The sequence below is a fragment of the Corvus moneduloides genome, chromosome 6, assembly GCF_009650955.1.
Source record: "Corvus moneduloides isolate bCorMon1 chromosome 6, bCorMon1.pri, whole genome shotgun sequence".
In the NCBI taxonomy this organism is placed as follows: Eukaryota; Metazoa; Chordata; class Aves; order Passeriformes; family Corvidae; genus Corvus; species Corvus moneduloides.
Window position 1 is genome coordinate 40,513,958 of NC_045481.1, and position 15,734 is coordinate 40,529,691.

Consider the following 15,734-nt stretch of genomic DNA (forward strand, 5'->3'; position numbering starts at 1 on the left):
GTCCTTCGGGCTGCTCTCTAGAGCTGGCTCAGCCTCGTGCTTCTGCTGCCATGCACTTCCTCTGCTTCTTGCAGGATCTCTCCTGAAATGTTCAGAGGAAGCCCTTGTTCCTGGATAGCTTTCCAGAGTACTGGATTGTTAGGATTTCAGAGGGTAGGTGACTTTTTCCTTTATGTCACTGAGATTATGGGAGGCCGTGACAGTATTGTGCTGCTTTGAAATGTACAACACATGGTTACTCAGTGAGCTTATGACTGTGTCTTCCCTGAGAGGACACCCTTCGTCTTCTCACCTTATGGTTCTATATATAGAGATTTTTAGTTTTTCCTCTGTGTTTCTTGATGTTTCACCACATCGGGAACGTCTCCTGTGTTCCATTATTTCTGGCAGTCTGACAGTAATAGGTGTCCCTACGAGTTTTGTGACCAGCAATCAGAGAGGGGGAAAGAGAGCAGCAGCATAAGCAGCACTTACTCATTTTGAGAATGATTAACAGATTTGCTTTGCAGGGGTGCACTTGTCCAGAAATGGATGTAGGAAGCAATGAGCAGATCTAGCTAGGAATGCTTGTAGGAGGCAAACCAAAAACCACTGAGCCTCCTATCACAGCAACCTCTTCTCACAGCAAAGCTCTGCTTAGTGAACCATTTGCTGAAGCTGCTGTAGCTGGGAAAGCGTCTGGTCTCTGATACACTTTTGCTTTGTGTCAGAGCGCGTTTTCCATGCATGGAAAAGGAAACTGAATCATAAAATGCACTGGTTCTGTCTCTAGAACATGCTAGTGCTCAGATACCCTCAGAGTGAGTTTTAAACCCACTCACACTGTATTCCTTATTTCTGTATTGAATAAAATGTTCTAGAAATTCTCCATGTTGGTGAATGAATCAAGAAGCAGCAGGAAGCTTTCCATCTATTTGTCTCGAAATCATACCCAGTCAAGAGTAGGAGTTAGATGGAAATGCGATCTGAATTGTATTGGAGGGGGTTACTCTTTATTTTAGTGATGGAATATTCGCAGTGCACACTGCTGACTAATTTAAGAAAGTCTGGATTGGCGAAGTCAAGGGATAAACTTTTGTCACCCCCACAGGGAGGCAGCACAGGGGGATATTACTTTTCCTTTTCTATCTCTGCACACTGGCTGGAGGAATGTATGCCCTAGGCATGGGTTAGTACACAGCAGGGTAGCAGATGGACCTTGTGACCATGAAAGAGCATCAAGCAGCCATTGTCCACATGCTAATCCTGCTGTGTGTCCTTTGTGCACATAAATGTTCTCAATAAGCAGTGCTAAGTGTCTGTTTTTAATATTTATGTTTCAGAGGCATGAAAATCTTCCTTGTGCTGAAGCAAAGCTGTGCAGCTCTGGTCTGCAGTGGGACAATGGTTCTCCATGTTTCTCACTCAACACAAGGACAAAACAAAAGTCCATGATGCCAGATACCGTGGCATGCCAAAACCATACCAAAAACACACTGCAAAATGGGGCTTGCACATAACCTGCTTCCATTAGAGTTATGGGGGGAAAAAAGGAAAAATCAGACCACTCTCAGGGAAAACGAGTCCAGGAGAAAAAGGAAAGATGAGAAGTAGTGAGGGCATAAAATAAACTTTAAAAGCAAGTTAGGAAGGTTGGTAACCTTAGCATCTTTGTAGCATGTTTTTGGGAAAATACTACTCCTGGATGACTGATTATCTGCGTGTGCTCAGGAAAGAGTGAGGGAACTGGGCTGGCAAAAATGATGCAGCATGTTTTATCCTAAACATGTGACTATGCTGGCATACTAAACAGTCCATGAAATAGACTGCTGCATGCCACGTTTTTCCATAAGCTAACAAATAGTGCTGATGGTGGAGATGGCTATTTGGGATCAAGGATGTGGCTATAAATGCTGCAGCTGGCAAAGTACACAGAGCAGAGCGAGGGGAAGTGCTGGCACTCACGGCTCCTGCCAGTTCTGAAGATCTTATCACCTTTGGTTTGTGCCTGGTATTTAGATTCAATGTTTGGTTATTTTCCAAAGTGTGGTATTCATGGGGGAGGAATTGTCAGCAGACCTGTTTTCACTAGTCAAAAAACACTCTAATTTATTGAGATATTGCAAAAATAGGACATAGTTTTACTAGCTAAAATAAAGCTTGTACCTCTACTAGAGAAAGTGTCACAGAAATTGTTTTGAACCTTTAGGAACAAAACAAGGACTTCACAAAGAGATGCTCTCTTTGCATGCGTACAAGAAAAGCACGTGGGAAATGTTGTCAGGCCCGAGTTCTCCTGTCAGTATATCCCAGTTTCTGGTGGACAGTAGGGACTCCATAGATTTTGAACATGTGAACAACTCTTAGCAGGTGTCCAAAACTAATAACAAAATGCTAAGAAGTACTTGGACAGTGTCATAGTCTGCAAGAAGTCTTCAGCAAAAATAGCACTTCTCCTAAATGACCACTACAAAACTTGGAGTTACACCTGAGGACATAGGCTGGTTTGCAGAAATCTGTAGGCATAACCAAGAAAATAATATATCTACACACCAATTAAAAAAAAAAATATTTTCTCTTCTGTTGATGTGGGAATTCACTGCAAATGTACATAGTCAAAATCAAAACAGCAGATGTATAAAAGCTACAACACTTCTGAGGAAATCTTTCAGATTTTGTTCAGTCATATGTCATTTAGTTATATGTGTAATATGGTTATTCTCTTTGGAATCTTTCACTGTAAACAGCTCCCAAAATATAATGTAAACCATCAAGATTTAATTGGGGAAAGAAATTGCACTAATTTCTACTAATTGCTGTATCATAAAATGCAGGAAAAAAATAATTCCAGGAACTAATAGAAACCTTTATGTCAAACAGCTTGTGGAAGTTATGTGATAGTTACCATAACTGATTCATGGTAAGATACTTACTAATCTTGAAAGTTTAAAATTGTCCACCTTTACCAAAACCAACCATTGAAGCAATGGTATGGACCACAACACATAACTGAAATTTCTGTGGATTGGCATCACATGAATAAACACCACACAATTACATATGCAATCTGGGGTTAATGACAAACCTGAACCAGGAATATATTATTTTAGCTAGAATTGCTCAGTATCCTTTCCCAGGAATGTCTGCTTTGTGCAGCATTTCAGTATTTTGGCTCACTTTCATTTGGAAAAGGAATTCTGGCTTCCACTGACTTCTGGGTTCATGAGCTATGAACCCCTGTCCTCTGGCCAGAAGTCTGCTGCAGTGCAGTGCTTTCAGCTCAGTGCTTTTTGTCTCCCCCTCACTAATTCCAAGTGCCCTAATCAGACAGAAATAGCTTCCTTTTCTGTAGTGTCTTTATGATCAGATACTTTTCAGCTACAAATCAGTCCTCACACAAGCTTTCTTTGTGCTGGCTTAAACGACTTTCAGTCCTTTAGTCTAATAATTCCACTCTTCTTGGTTCTAGAATTACATTTCGATTCCTTCCAAGTTGCCTGGACCTTTTCGGAAGTGCAGTGATTAGGAGTGGACAATTTCAGTGGAATTCATGTCAGCTGCTACTGCACTTTGCTGGTGAAGAGTAGTATTATTGAAGTGCTGGCAGCTCCTGAGGATTTCACAAGTAACCAGCACAGACTTCAAGTGCCTATATTGGAGACTGACACGCGTTATGAAAGACAGCTCTAGGCAAGTCAAAGTGGAGTTAGAAGCTGTTTTCCAGTGCCCAAGACCATACCTGTCGCATCCATAGATTTACTTGTCCTTCATGTCCCTCTTCACACTTCTTTGGATCCTACCTCCCAGAGAGGACCTGGAGTTGTTGGGATTCCTGTTACCTTTTCTGTTTTGCTTTCAATTTTTGAGGGCTTCCATGTCATTGCTAACACCATCTGGACCAATGAATCCACGTGGTCTGCAGGTTCTTTAGCAAAACACTGACACATCCTCCATGATATTATTGACAAGCTCCAGCTGCAGTCCTAGCCCTGACTGTTTATTGAAAGAACCCAAACCTAAAATGATGAATATTGGCTTGCTATTGGTTAGTCACTTTTCTATTCAAAGAGCCAAACCTAGAAACTTTAAACTTCAGTCTGTCATCAGAAGAAGGACAATGAAGAAAAAGATCTTTTTTTTGCGATAGATTCTTCTTTACAAAAGAAAAATATGCAGTTAGAAAAAAAACCTAATAAATATGTTGGAATAGTCAAAACACTGTAACTTCTAAAATAAAAGTTGAAAACAAGTTGATTTTAATTTCAAAATCTGATTTCAAGGCCAAATTTAGCAAAGCATAATCTAGCAATTAAACTAGCATTTTTTTTTTGTAATGATATGTGGTCCAATGGCTATTTGGACTGAGGGATGGGGAATGGAAGTGATGAAACTGGAACTTTAATTTGGACAATTTTAGTAATGAACTTCTGATTGCCTTGAAAAAAACCAACAAATTCCTTTCTTTTATCAGGAGAAGCCATCTGATTTGTCTGCTGCCCTTAGGTGAAGAAAGGATGGATCAAAGGGTTTACATGATGTTTCCAGCCTGCAGAGCAATGTTATGCTGATTGCAAAGGAATCCATGTGATGGGGTAAGGTGCAAGTTGTTTGAGCGGTGCCTGGGGTCATTTTTGGTCTCTTTGCCCTCTGAAGGGACACACGCCATCACCCAGTGCTGCCGCAGCTCGGGAGATCTCCTTGTGACAGATTATGAAATGCCAGCCAGCTCCCCTGCTTGGTTTGATCTCCTGTGTCCTTTTGCTTACGGGGAAGCTTTTGCTTACAGTAACCGTGCCATGAAAGTTACCCTTGTGAGTGCTTGCTTGGCAATTTAACTAAGGGAGAAGAAATTTCTCATGTCTACCTCTCCAATGAGTGCATGGGAGCTGCCTGTGTGTGCTGTAAGTGGAAAGCACATCTCTGCCTCTGCGGTACACAGATCTGCCTGATAAAGAGTCCATTGGTGATTGGGAATTGTCCCTTGCTCAAATATCACTGCTCTGACTTCTTTTTCCTTTCTCCCTCATCAGAAAGGCTGTCTGTGCTCTCTGACTGTGCTGCTTGTCTCAATACGTCTCAATACCTTTGCTTGTTATTCACATATTGGCTTCTCAGCTGTCCTCAGCAGGATTTTTTAATATTTCAGTGGGAGTCTCGAGAAGGCTGTTTCGCTCTTACTGTTCTTTTCTAATGCCAGTTCCCTGCACAGTGGGAATTGCACCCATTCACCAGGTTAGCTTATGGCTTGCTTTGCTTCTGGGACGATGATCTGTAGCTCCTCTCATGTCTCCTGAACAGGTGAGTCTGGACACTCTGCCACTTCTGACTTTACCTGGACGCAAGGAAAGTACTTTAGGAAAAGAAAGCACAGCTCTTACAGCCCCTGTTTTGTTTTACGCAAGCTGCTATCCAAATAGATACTAGTGGCTAAATATTAACATTGGAAAGATTACCTGATAATAAACTTCAAAGTTATTAAAACAAAGAATCTGCTTTCATGTTCCATGAGTCTTTTGCCAAAGAGAGCATTTGCCTCCAAAGAAGCAACCAGTGATCTCTAAAGCTTCGACCAAAATAATTGATGCAGCGTGGATTCCCGAGCGTGCAGGACAGCCAGCAGTGTGTTTTGATCAGTGTCTGTTGTGAGCATGTAACCAAAACCTGGTGGGCTTCAGACAGCCACACTGAGGGACATGGTCTGGCCTGGGGGCTGAGGGTCCAGACTGGACCAGCAGGGTCTGCCACCCTGCCAGGTCAGACAGCAGCAGAGCTGGGGATAGCAGGGAGAGTGACTGGACAAGCAGGTTTGATGCAGGGGATGCTGGAGCAGCACCAGCAGAGCTGCAGTGGGTAGGGGAGGAAGGGTGGGAGGCCGAAGGCTTTCCTGCTTTGTGTTGTCAGTCACTGGGGTGGTTTGCACAGCACAGCCTCCGCTGGGGCTAACCACCCTGTCACCTCTCATTGCTGTGGTTTAATTTTTACAAGGAAATAATTCACATTTTAAAATCTACAACTGCAACCTATGATTTAACCATTTAACAGGAAAAACACCCTTCATCCCCTCTCAGTTTCTGAGGGCTACCCATTCCTGCCTCTTTCTCTGTGCCGTGCAAGGACTCCTGTTAAAAGCACATACAAAAAATGCAGCACCATGGATTTGCCCTTCCAGCAATTCCATCTGGAAAGAAAACAATTTTTTCCCCCATTCTGCAGCAGGAGGAGCTGAATGTATACATATGTCTGCCCCTCTCTCCCCCTTCCACTACTGATTTCATTCAGGCCACCAGGAATTTCAGGATTTTTCACCATGGGGTCTAGAGGATCCTGGAGCATGAGGATGCCAGTCTGTTGCTTTCACTGTTTGGGGAAGAGTGGGCCTAACAGAACCCAGAACAGAGGATGGCTGCTACCCAAACCCTGAATTGTCTATCCATGATGCTTCCCAAGGGAGCTATGGCTAAATTAACCTTGGCTTACAGCTGTGATTACATTAAAGAAAAAGCTTCCACAGGGGCCTTTCTTTCCCACTCATCTGCAGCAACTATCCCATTAGTTATTGAACACATTAAAGGCACACTTACACATTACCTACAACTACAATTTCTCAAGCCGTTACCAGGGTTCCCTCTGTTGCTCGGTGAACACATTCCTCAGAGTACATGCAGTTGAAATAAACTAGAGAGGCTGCCTTGAGATTTTCTGCTAAAGAGAAAAGCCTATCTATGTTTTCATATTTCATTTATTTTAGATTTATCTAGCTAGCTTATAGAAACATGCATGGCCAAACTTTAATCTGAGTGTCTTCGAGTCTAGCCTTTTGGCTTTAGATTCATCTTTGCTAATGATTTCAATTCTCCTCAATGAACTCAGATTTGGCTCTCAGTTCGCAGGTTTGTATGCAGGAAAACCATTTATTTGTACTGGAAGATTTGAACTGCAGTTCTGTTTTCTTACAGGGATGGTTCTGTTGTAAATCTGCACATGATGCAGCATGAGTACAGCAACAAATCAAGGTCAAGGCACTCTGAGAAATCTTCTACTTAGAGGTCTGCTTCCATCCTTTGCACGTGTATTTGCCTTCTGTCTCTGATAAGAATATTACAAACAGGTTCTGTGTGGACATTTGTATTCCTCCTTTAAAAAAGTAAATTCTTTTTGTAGGAAATTGAAGTCATGAATGATGTGGAATATTCAAAGTGGTTAGTCTCTGCAAATGAGAGAAGGGTGGAGTATTTATTACTTTCTTTATTCTGATAATCTCTTCTGATCTTGAAGAGAGAGAGGCCCATGTGATACTCATTTTGGACCATCATAAAAAGGAGAAGAGAATGTAGAGCTCGTCTCTCCAAGAATTTATGAGGGCCATAGAGGCAGTCTCTGTGGCCTGCCATTAAATGAATTATGGCTGTAGCTTCGGACCATTGCAATTCTGGTATCTTAAGATCTGTTGAAAGAACAAGGACTAAGGTGCTGGTTTGTGTGATGACATAACTGAAAAGAACAGTAAAATGTGAATAGAAAAAAAAAATACATATACCAAGTGATCGAGTCAACCTTTTTACCCAATAAACCAGAAAAACTCTCACTTTTTTGCCCAATCATTAAACTAAGTGGGCAGCAGACTCGCTGACCTACTGGTCCTTACAGGAGCAGGACCACATGCATCTCTGCTCATGGGTGTACTTGATTAAAGCACTCACAGACTGAAACAAATGGGGATGCTCTTTGCTGTCACTGAAGACACTTGTCCCAAATTAAGAGTTGTTATGAGACAACGATAACTTTTCCATACTCCAGTGTATGGTTACTGCAGCACATGGTTATTCTAGGGTGATTTAATGAAGCCTTTCATTAAGGAGCATTTCCTAAATTGCAATGTGTGCGTATGTAGCACCACATTTGGCAGAGACTGGGGTCTTGTGCCTTGCCTTTTCTCTGGCTGTGACAAAGTGGGTTCTAGAGCTTCCTCACAGATCATTTGTATGACCCAGTAAGCACTGTGCATTCTGCTGTGTCTGGAACAAAGTTACCTAGATTTTCAGGATGTTTAGACCATCTACATAGTTGTTATAAAAAAAGAAGTAAGTATGAATCACAGTGTGGTTTCTGTGCCCCCATCATTTCCTGATCACTGCAGAGCAAGCCAGACTGCGTAAGATGTTGTAGGCAGCCATCTCTCCTACACACCTGCCATGCAACTGCTGAAGATTACACAACTGTCCCTGTTCCAGAGACAGGGGCCGACCTTTCCCTCCTACTGTCTGGTACCAAATGTGTCTCAACTTTGAACAGAAATTTTGACACAAGATTCATGTATTTTGCCACAATTTAGGTGAAATGCAAAATTTAAACTTGGTTGGAACAAAACCTCTTTCTCTCCTAAAGCATAGCTTTGCATGATTTAAACTTCATCACATATTTTTGTCTGATAATGCCAGGAAACACTTTTGGTGGAGCTGGTACTTCAGAGGAGTTAGGCTGTACAGACAAGAAGAGCCTGACAGTGACCAATAAAGTGCAAACTGCTGCTGATGTGATACGTGTCTGTCATGCTGGGGACATCCAAGTTGTTACAGGCTTGGGTAATGAGGGCTTTTGATATGTAGTGGTGTGAGAGAAGATGTTGGAAAGTGAAGGCAACTTGCATGGGAAAATCATGAGTTTTAATATGACCCTGTTAGACTTAAGCTCATTTGAAATCTTTTGGAGGAAGACATCAGTGTCAGCCTGAGATTTCACATTGTAAGAAAACAGATCAGTCAGATGTTGGTATGGGATCTGTAATCTGCTTATGAAATATGACAGTGGGAATAGATCAGGAAAAGACTAAGTGGAGATAAGGTACAGAGAAAAGAAGAATCATCTATCCTCTCAATAGATAGTGGACTCTCATATGGTAAGGGAAAGGGAAGACCTACAAAATGAACAGATAAAAGCAGGAAGAGAAAGAGGAGGGAAAGGTTTATGAAAGTAGAGGGAGAATATAACTGAGTTTTGAAAGTCACAAGTGTGTCCAGGAAAAATGGACAGAATGAGGAGGCCAGTGTAAGCAGTGAAGTAGAGACTGTGGCAACCAGAGTGGAAACAACTGAGTCAAGTAAGGGAATTTGCACTAAGGGTTTTACTCTTCACCATAACTGTGTCAGGTTTCGTCCTACTGTACCCAGAGAAGAGCCTCTGACCCACTTTGCAGATTTGCAGTTCGAAGATTATTTACTCTGGAGTTTATTACATGGGATCAGCTAGGGAACAGCTGAGGACACAGGGCTTCAAGTCAGGGAGCCCACTCAGGAGAGGACAGTCTTCTGAAGTATAATTTGGTCAGTTGTGAAAATTAAGGAAACAATTTCCTAGAGCTACTGAAAGGACCACACATGGGAGGGCTCCTTTCAAATTTGGGTATAACTTTTTGAGTCTTATGTTAGGGGAAGCTTTTGCCCCAATGACTTTGGAGAATGAAAGTTGTGTACAAAGCAAGTACAGCCCTCTGGGTCAATCATAGGCAATGCCCCTGTGATTTCCACCACAGAAGTGCCTAAATCCTGAAGGTGGTGGCTATCTAGAGATCATTTAGATTAGGCCTGACTGCAAAGCACCAATAACAGTGCTGGCAGTAGTGTAAAATGTGAAAGACCTACTGCTCTATTTCTCACTGGACAACATCCATTCTGAGCAGCAATTACCTGTCAAATCTGACAAGGATGAGGTCAGATCTCACTGTGATGTCAATCTGAAAGGCTAAACATAGCATATATTTCTGCAAAAGACAAAACCAATTCCCTGTCTGAACTATTTCAAAGGAAGGCATGGAGGCTGGAGAGATCACAGCAGTAGAGGAGTAAGGATACTGTAAGCCCAGACCCAGCCACTCTTGCACTTAACACAGTGTCAGTAAACTCAGTGAAAGGCATCTATCTTGATAGCTGGAGGCTGTTTTCTGAAAAGGCTGTTTTTGTAGAGGGTGTTTTTCTCTCGACAGGAAGGTCTGGCTACATGATCTTATGTGCCAACTCATTTTATCAGAGTGCTCGCTGAAATTTGTATAATAGCAGTGTCATGGAAAAATATTCCAAAGCCAGACAAAATATTGTGGGTCACAAGGAACGGCTAGAGGTGAACATGAACAGAATATAATTTCTAGAGTTTGGAACTAGAAGATGTGAATCTTTCTTATCCTCAGTTATTTCCTCCTCTTTGTTCTCTGTCTCTATGTCAAGGAACAGGATGAAACAACACCATCCCAGGGAAAAATGTTCCTATATTGTTCTTGATATCATAAGGACTAAGAGTGATTCAACATTAGGCACTAAGAATTACCACTGCTAAGGTATTTGCAGCTTCTACTGATGGAGGTACCCAGCAAAAGACCCCAATGCACATAGTGAGCAACTACATGGAGCAGACCAGTTCCCAGTCTGTTCACTGTGCCTTCCTGCCTGTGCCTCTTTGACAGAGGGAGGGGATACATGAAAACTTTCACTGAGACTCAAAGGAAGCATGGAAGGAAACAGTAAGAGACCAACAGCTACTGAGAAACTGCAACTTTACATGAGTCAGTCACTCAAAATAATGTTTCCAAAAACCAAGCTCATTCTCAGGGTTTTACCTAAAAGACATAGGAAATACAATTTGTATGGCATGTGATGTCTGCTAGAATAGCCACAGGCGTCTCTGACCCTGTGTCCTCTGTCTGGCATGGGCCAAAAGTGGCTGCCTAGAAAAGCACATAAGAACAGGGAAAACATATAGGATACTTCCCCTTTGTTTTGAACGTGAGTCCTACTTGACTCTTCCCTGTAGTTCTTATACTGGAATTGGGAAGTTGATCCCTAGACAGTTTCCCCCATACACTCAGGATTTTAGAGACCTCTTCCTTCATCCCTTGCAGTATCTCTTTCCTGGGCTGAGGAGCTGTAATTTGCTCTTTCATTCCTTTACACAGAACCTGTTCTACACCTTGAATAATTTGTTCTGATCCATCTATGTACTTTTGTTTGTTTGGTGTCATCCTATTCTAGACTGGAAAGGCAAGGCCTGCATATAACATTTAAGGGAAAAGCAATCTGCTCCAAAACTGGAATTAACTGACACAGAAGCAGATGCTGCTTTGTCCATTTTGCTGCTAGTTTGACTCTTGAACTTCAGTGAAAATCATGACAGCCTTTTTGGATGGGTCTTCCTGCTCTTTCTCTGGAAGTTTTTCTGCAGTGACAGTGATATCTGCAGTCTGAGAGGCAGTGGGATGAGGAGCCAGGTGTGGAAAATAGAGTCTCCGGGCTCTTCTGCTTGCCTGCTTGGGCTTTGTAACACAGTGGTACCTCCTAAAGACCTGTTGTAGGTTATTTTTTTTCAGAATGCTTAATACCAGTGCTGCACATGCTCCAACACAACTCCCATGGAATTTTGCCATGGAAATGAGCACACAGCTCTAGCGTAAATCTGGCCACAAGTGCCAGGTTGGGTATAAATTAAATGAGAAAAATCCCATGTAATAATTGTGCATATTTCCAGCTGCTTAAACTGTAATATCAGACAGTAATTTGGAGTCATATTTTTCTTTAGCTACTCCTTCTTTGGAGGGAGACACATATAAAAGCCAGATGTGTTCAGTATGTAACCCTGATTCATTACCAGAACAAATCTTATCAGCAACCTATTCACAGTTCATTTGCAAATAAAATGGTGTTGTCCTGTACTTAAAGTATTTTACAACAGTACTTTAAAGTCAAGGCTGACATGAAAGCGGATAGAGCTAAGGCTTTATAGGCAACCAAAATTCTTTAATTTCCTGGCTTTGCAGCCTTAATATAGCTGGAGATATAATTTTAACTGAAAGTTAAAAAAGATTCCAAAGCTTTTCTCTGCAAAGTATCCTTTACAGCAAAAAGTTGAAACTCTGGCATGTTACCAACTCTAAGCAGAAACTGTAAGAAAAATATTGTCACCTCTAGGAGGCAGCAGTTTATCACAAATACACAATGTGCACTCTGGTGTCTGGCACTTCAGAAGGTTTTGAAGTTTCTCAAATCTCCTGTGGTCATAAAAAAAAAAAATCTAGTGGAAATAAACGTACACTTGCAGTGGAACTACCTGCCCAGAAATAAGATCTGCTTCTCCAGTCAATCAAGAGCCAGTTCTCAGATTAAAACGAGATAGGCACAAAGTGAGCTCTATTTTCCTGGATTTTCAATAGCAAATCAGCAGAGTTCAATGGAGAAGCAGGATATCTATCTGAGTTGTTATCTGCTCTCAGCAAGATACCCTCCCTCATACAGGAAAGCATCTACTCATTTGCCTAATTGGGCTCACACTTAACCTTTTGTCTGCCACTTTACCGAACAACATTCTCCTTTCAGTTGCATTTCCAGTGATAAATTTTTCTTTCTTTCACCTGGGTCTGTCCTGAGCTGGGGCTGACATTCTCTTTCTGAATCCCCATTACTGAGGCGCTGAGACTTCACACTGAAGCAGTTCACCTGGTAATGCACAGATACTGTTTTTCTGCTGGGCTTTGTGGTATGATGTGACCTTCTAAAGCTGCTTTTCTCTTTGCAGCTGGCCCTTTGATGCTCTCAGAGGAACTGTGATTGTTTGAAAACTTGCCTCACATATTAACACTCTCTTCACATCCCAAGTGGGCCCCATATACACATGGAACAACACAGGACGGCACATCAGTAGTGTCATTGGTGGTTCAACATCAATATAGACCACAACTGAATAAAAATAGTCCCATAAAAACAACCTGCACAATACCAGTCTTGATTTCAAAACTAGCGGTGATGGATGACCCTCTGCAATCCCTCAGAGATGGCTCCCATAGAAATTATGCCCACTGTTGGAAATCTGCAACATGTTTCCACTCTGAGTTTATGGCTTCTAGCCATTAGCTCCAGGTAACTCATTGTTTGCTCAGTAGAAAAGGACCTCTCTCATCAAAGGTTTGTTCCACAACCGGGTCCTTAAGGACTTTGACCATGACACCCCTTAGCTTTTTCATTGATAAATAGACTGACCTTCTTGAGGCACACTCTGATCCACAGCCTCACACCCCTTAATTCATTCATGTGGTGCTTTCCTGAACTCCCTCTAATTTTCCCAATTTTCTAATAGTGTAGCATCCTGCTACAGCAGTCACACCAATGCCCAATTCTCATGCTACAGGCCCTTCCTATTCCTCCCCAATGTTTTTTTCTCTTACCTTCCTGTAAATCACACTATCATTCCTGACTATCTTTGCTTTTTGGCCCCTTCTCTCTTCTTTCTAGTATTGAGTCTTCTACCCTGTCAGTATTCATCCAATGCTGCTGCAAGGGTTGCAAGAGATGTACCACAGTCAGGTGTACAGTGGTTGCCGATGATAGGGGGTACATGGCAATCTCCTGAAACAGGTATACAGCCATATTTTTTCCATAGATCTCCTGAGTTCCACAGATCTTGGTCTCAGGACAGTGTAGTGTCCCAGTACAGAATCATTAACCACAAACTCTACACTGTATCCATGCAACTAGCTGGACCCTCCATGGTGCTAAATCCTTATCGTCATCCTGAGGGTAGAAATGTGGCAAATGACTCTACACACAGCTGGCAGGTATTCCTGTAAGTCTGGAGGTTCCAGGAGTTCTATATCCATTATCATCAGATGAAGCACCACACCCTGAAGCTCATTTTGTTGAGGTTGATCATTGTATAGCTCCCTTTTAGAAACCGATTCTTTGTTCTTCCCCTAATTACTTAATTTACTTGATTTATATCTATAGGTCTGTTTCACTGACAGTGATGGAGGGACCAAGCCCACATTCCCCTCACAGATCTTCCTTCTTTATTTTCTTTTTGCATATGAATATGTAGAGACAACTGCTTTGTCTTAATTCTGCTGCAAAGGATTATTTCAGTGGTTTGTTAATACTTCACCATCTGGTGGAGGAATACTTCACCACTTGGAGGAAGACAGAATCTCTTTCTTAAAGCTTTTACTACCTGAGGCAACAGCAAACAAAAGCATAAAGAGTTAGATGCAGTCTTTGCAAGCACAAGCCTTTTACCTTCACTTTTGTTTTCACAATATTTCATTTACTTATTAAACAAAATGCATGACAGCCATATGTGGTCTTCTGTTACTAACTGACTATTTCAGTGCCTGAAGCTGGATGATACAAACACCTTGCAATGATCTGGAAAGTTATTTTGGACCAGCATTCTGTTCATTCTGTCCCATTTCTGTGGCACAGAATCACATAACAAATCAATACAAGTGAAAACAGAAGCTTACACCTTCAGGCTAAATCTGACTGTCAAGGATTTCCCTGAGAAAAAAAAAGAAAAGCCCCAACAACTTTCTTTCCCATTTCCATCTGTTAACTCACACTTCTGCCTGGTGAAATGCCTCAGTGAGAAACAGAGTATTTCTGATACCAGCCCCTGATGGAGTGGAGTAGGCTGAGTCAGGGAAAGTAGTGTGCAAACATCTTTCATTCAGATGTATGTCAGCTTTTCCTTCTGGATTCTGGAACTTTAATTTGTGTCTTCAATTGTCAAAATAAAAGTTGAAAATCCCACCTGCTTATTCAAGTGGCTGGCAATTATATTAAAGGGCTTTTTTTTTTCTGTTAAAGCATGAACTACAGCTAGGCAATGCAAAAGCTCTTGTAATTCTCCATGGGATCTATACTACCTAGTCTTCATTCAGAGTAAGCCTCTTTTATAGAGCCAATGAACAGAAAGGCCCAAAATATCAGCAGAAGAACTCAGAGCAGGAACAAAGAATCAATAGGCTAATTGGTACCTTATATTTTGTCATCACAGAGTATTCCTGTCTGAAATACCAGAAGCTGAAAAGCATGTATATGCTTTTGCCATTATTATACATGTCTTCTATCAGAATACAGAGAAAATATGTGGATAGGATACCAGTAAAATATGTTGTCAGGCCTGAACCTGCCCCTGAAGTCTGGATTGCAAAAACAGGCTTTCATCTTTCTGCCTTGGCAAGTCTCTTTCTAATGGCAGATGTGACAGATAAAAAAGCTATGTGATTCTGGACAGTATCAGTGTAACTGGCCAGTGAGAAAGGTCATTAGCTTGACCCCATTTTATCCCACTACTGCTTTAAAGAAAAATAAGCTATTTAATTATTGCGTGTTGAAACAAGCAAGTGTAAAGATGACTTTGAAACACAGTTATGGCCTGATTATTTTTTGGAGCAGAATGTGCTAAAAATAAGCAACCATGATAGATAGATGCAGTGGCAGTACATGCCAAAGCTACAGTGAAATTATGTATCTGTACATGCATCAGTACACACAAAAATCTGAAATCTTTGGCCTGTCACTTGTAGAAGCTCACTTACTGATAATATTCAGTGTCTGGGGAGAGCTTCTTTGTTTTCCTAGCAATAGCAGCAAAAGGCTGCTGCCTGGCTGTTATTATTAAAATATGATATCTGACAATGATTCTGTACCTATTACATTTCACAGCAAATATGATTTCTGGCAAGGAAAACTTAATCTTCATATATAAGCAGGCAGAAAATATCTCAGAGAGTATGCTATTAAACTATTGTCTTGTGGAGATACTTTGGTGTGACCTTCCTTCCATGGCATGCTGTAAGCAGTCGTTGTATAATTCTGAAAACAGCTTGTAGGAAACACGTCAAGATTGCATCTCATGAATGGGCTGAATGCCTTCTCCACTCCAAATCTCTCTCACTGTGTTCTGCCCTTAACAGGACCTTCTTCCTTTTCATGTGGTTTCCA

At 41.6% G+C, this 15,734-nt stretch overlaps 1 long non-coding RNA gene across 1 annotated transcript; it reads left to right on the forward strand.

The window, feature by feature from the left end:
• The first annotated feature begins 72 nt into the window (after positions 1–72).
• On the forward strand, positions 73–6,443 carry LOC116446009. The gene is made up of 3 exons (XR_004240981.1): positions 73–153; positions 4,451–4,571; positions 5,278–6,443. It is a non-coding gene; the product is annotated as an uncharacterized LOC116446009 (long non-coding RNA).
• Positions 6,444–15,734: the final 9,291 nt, after the last annotated feature.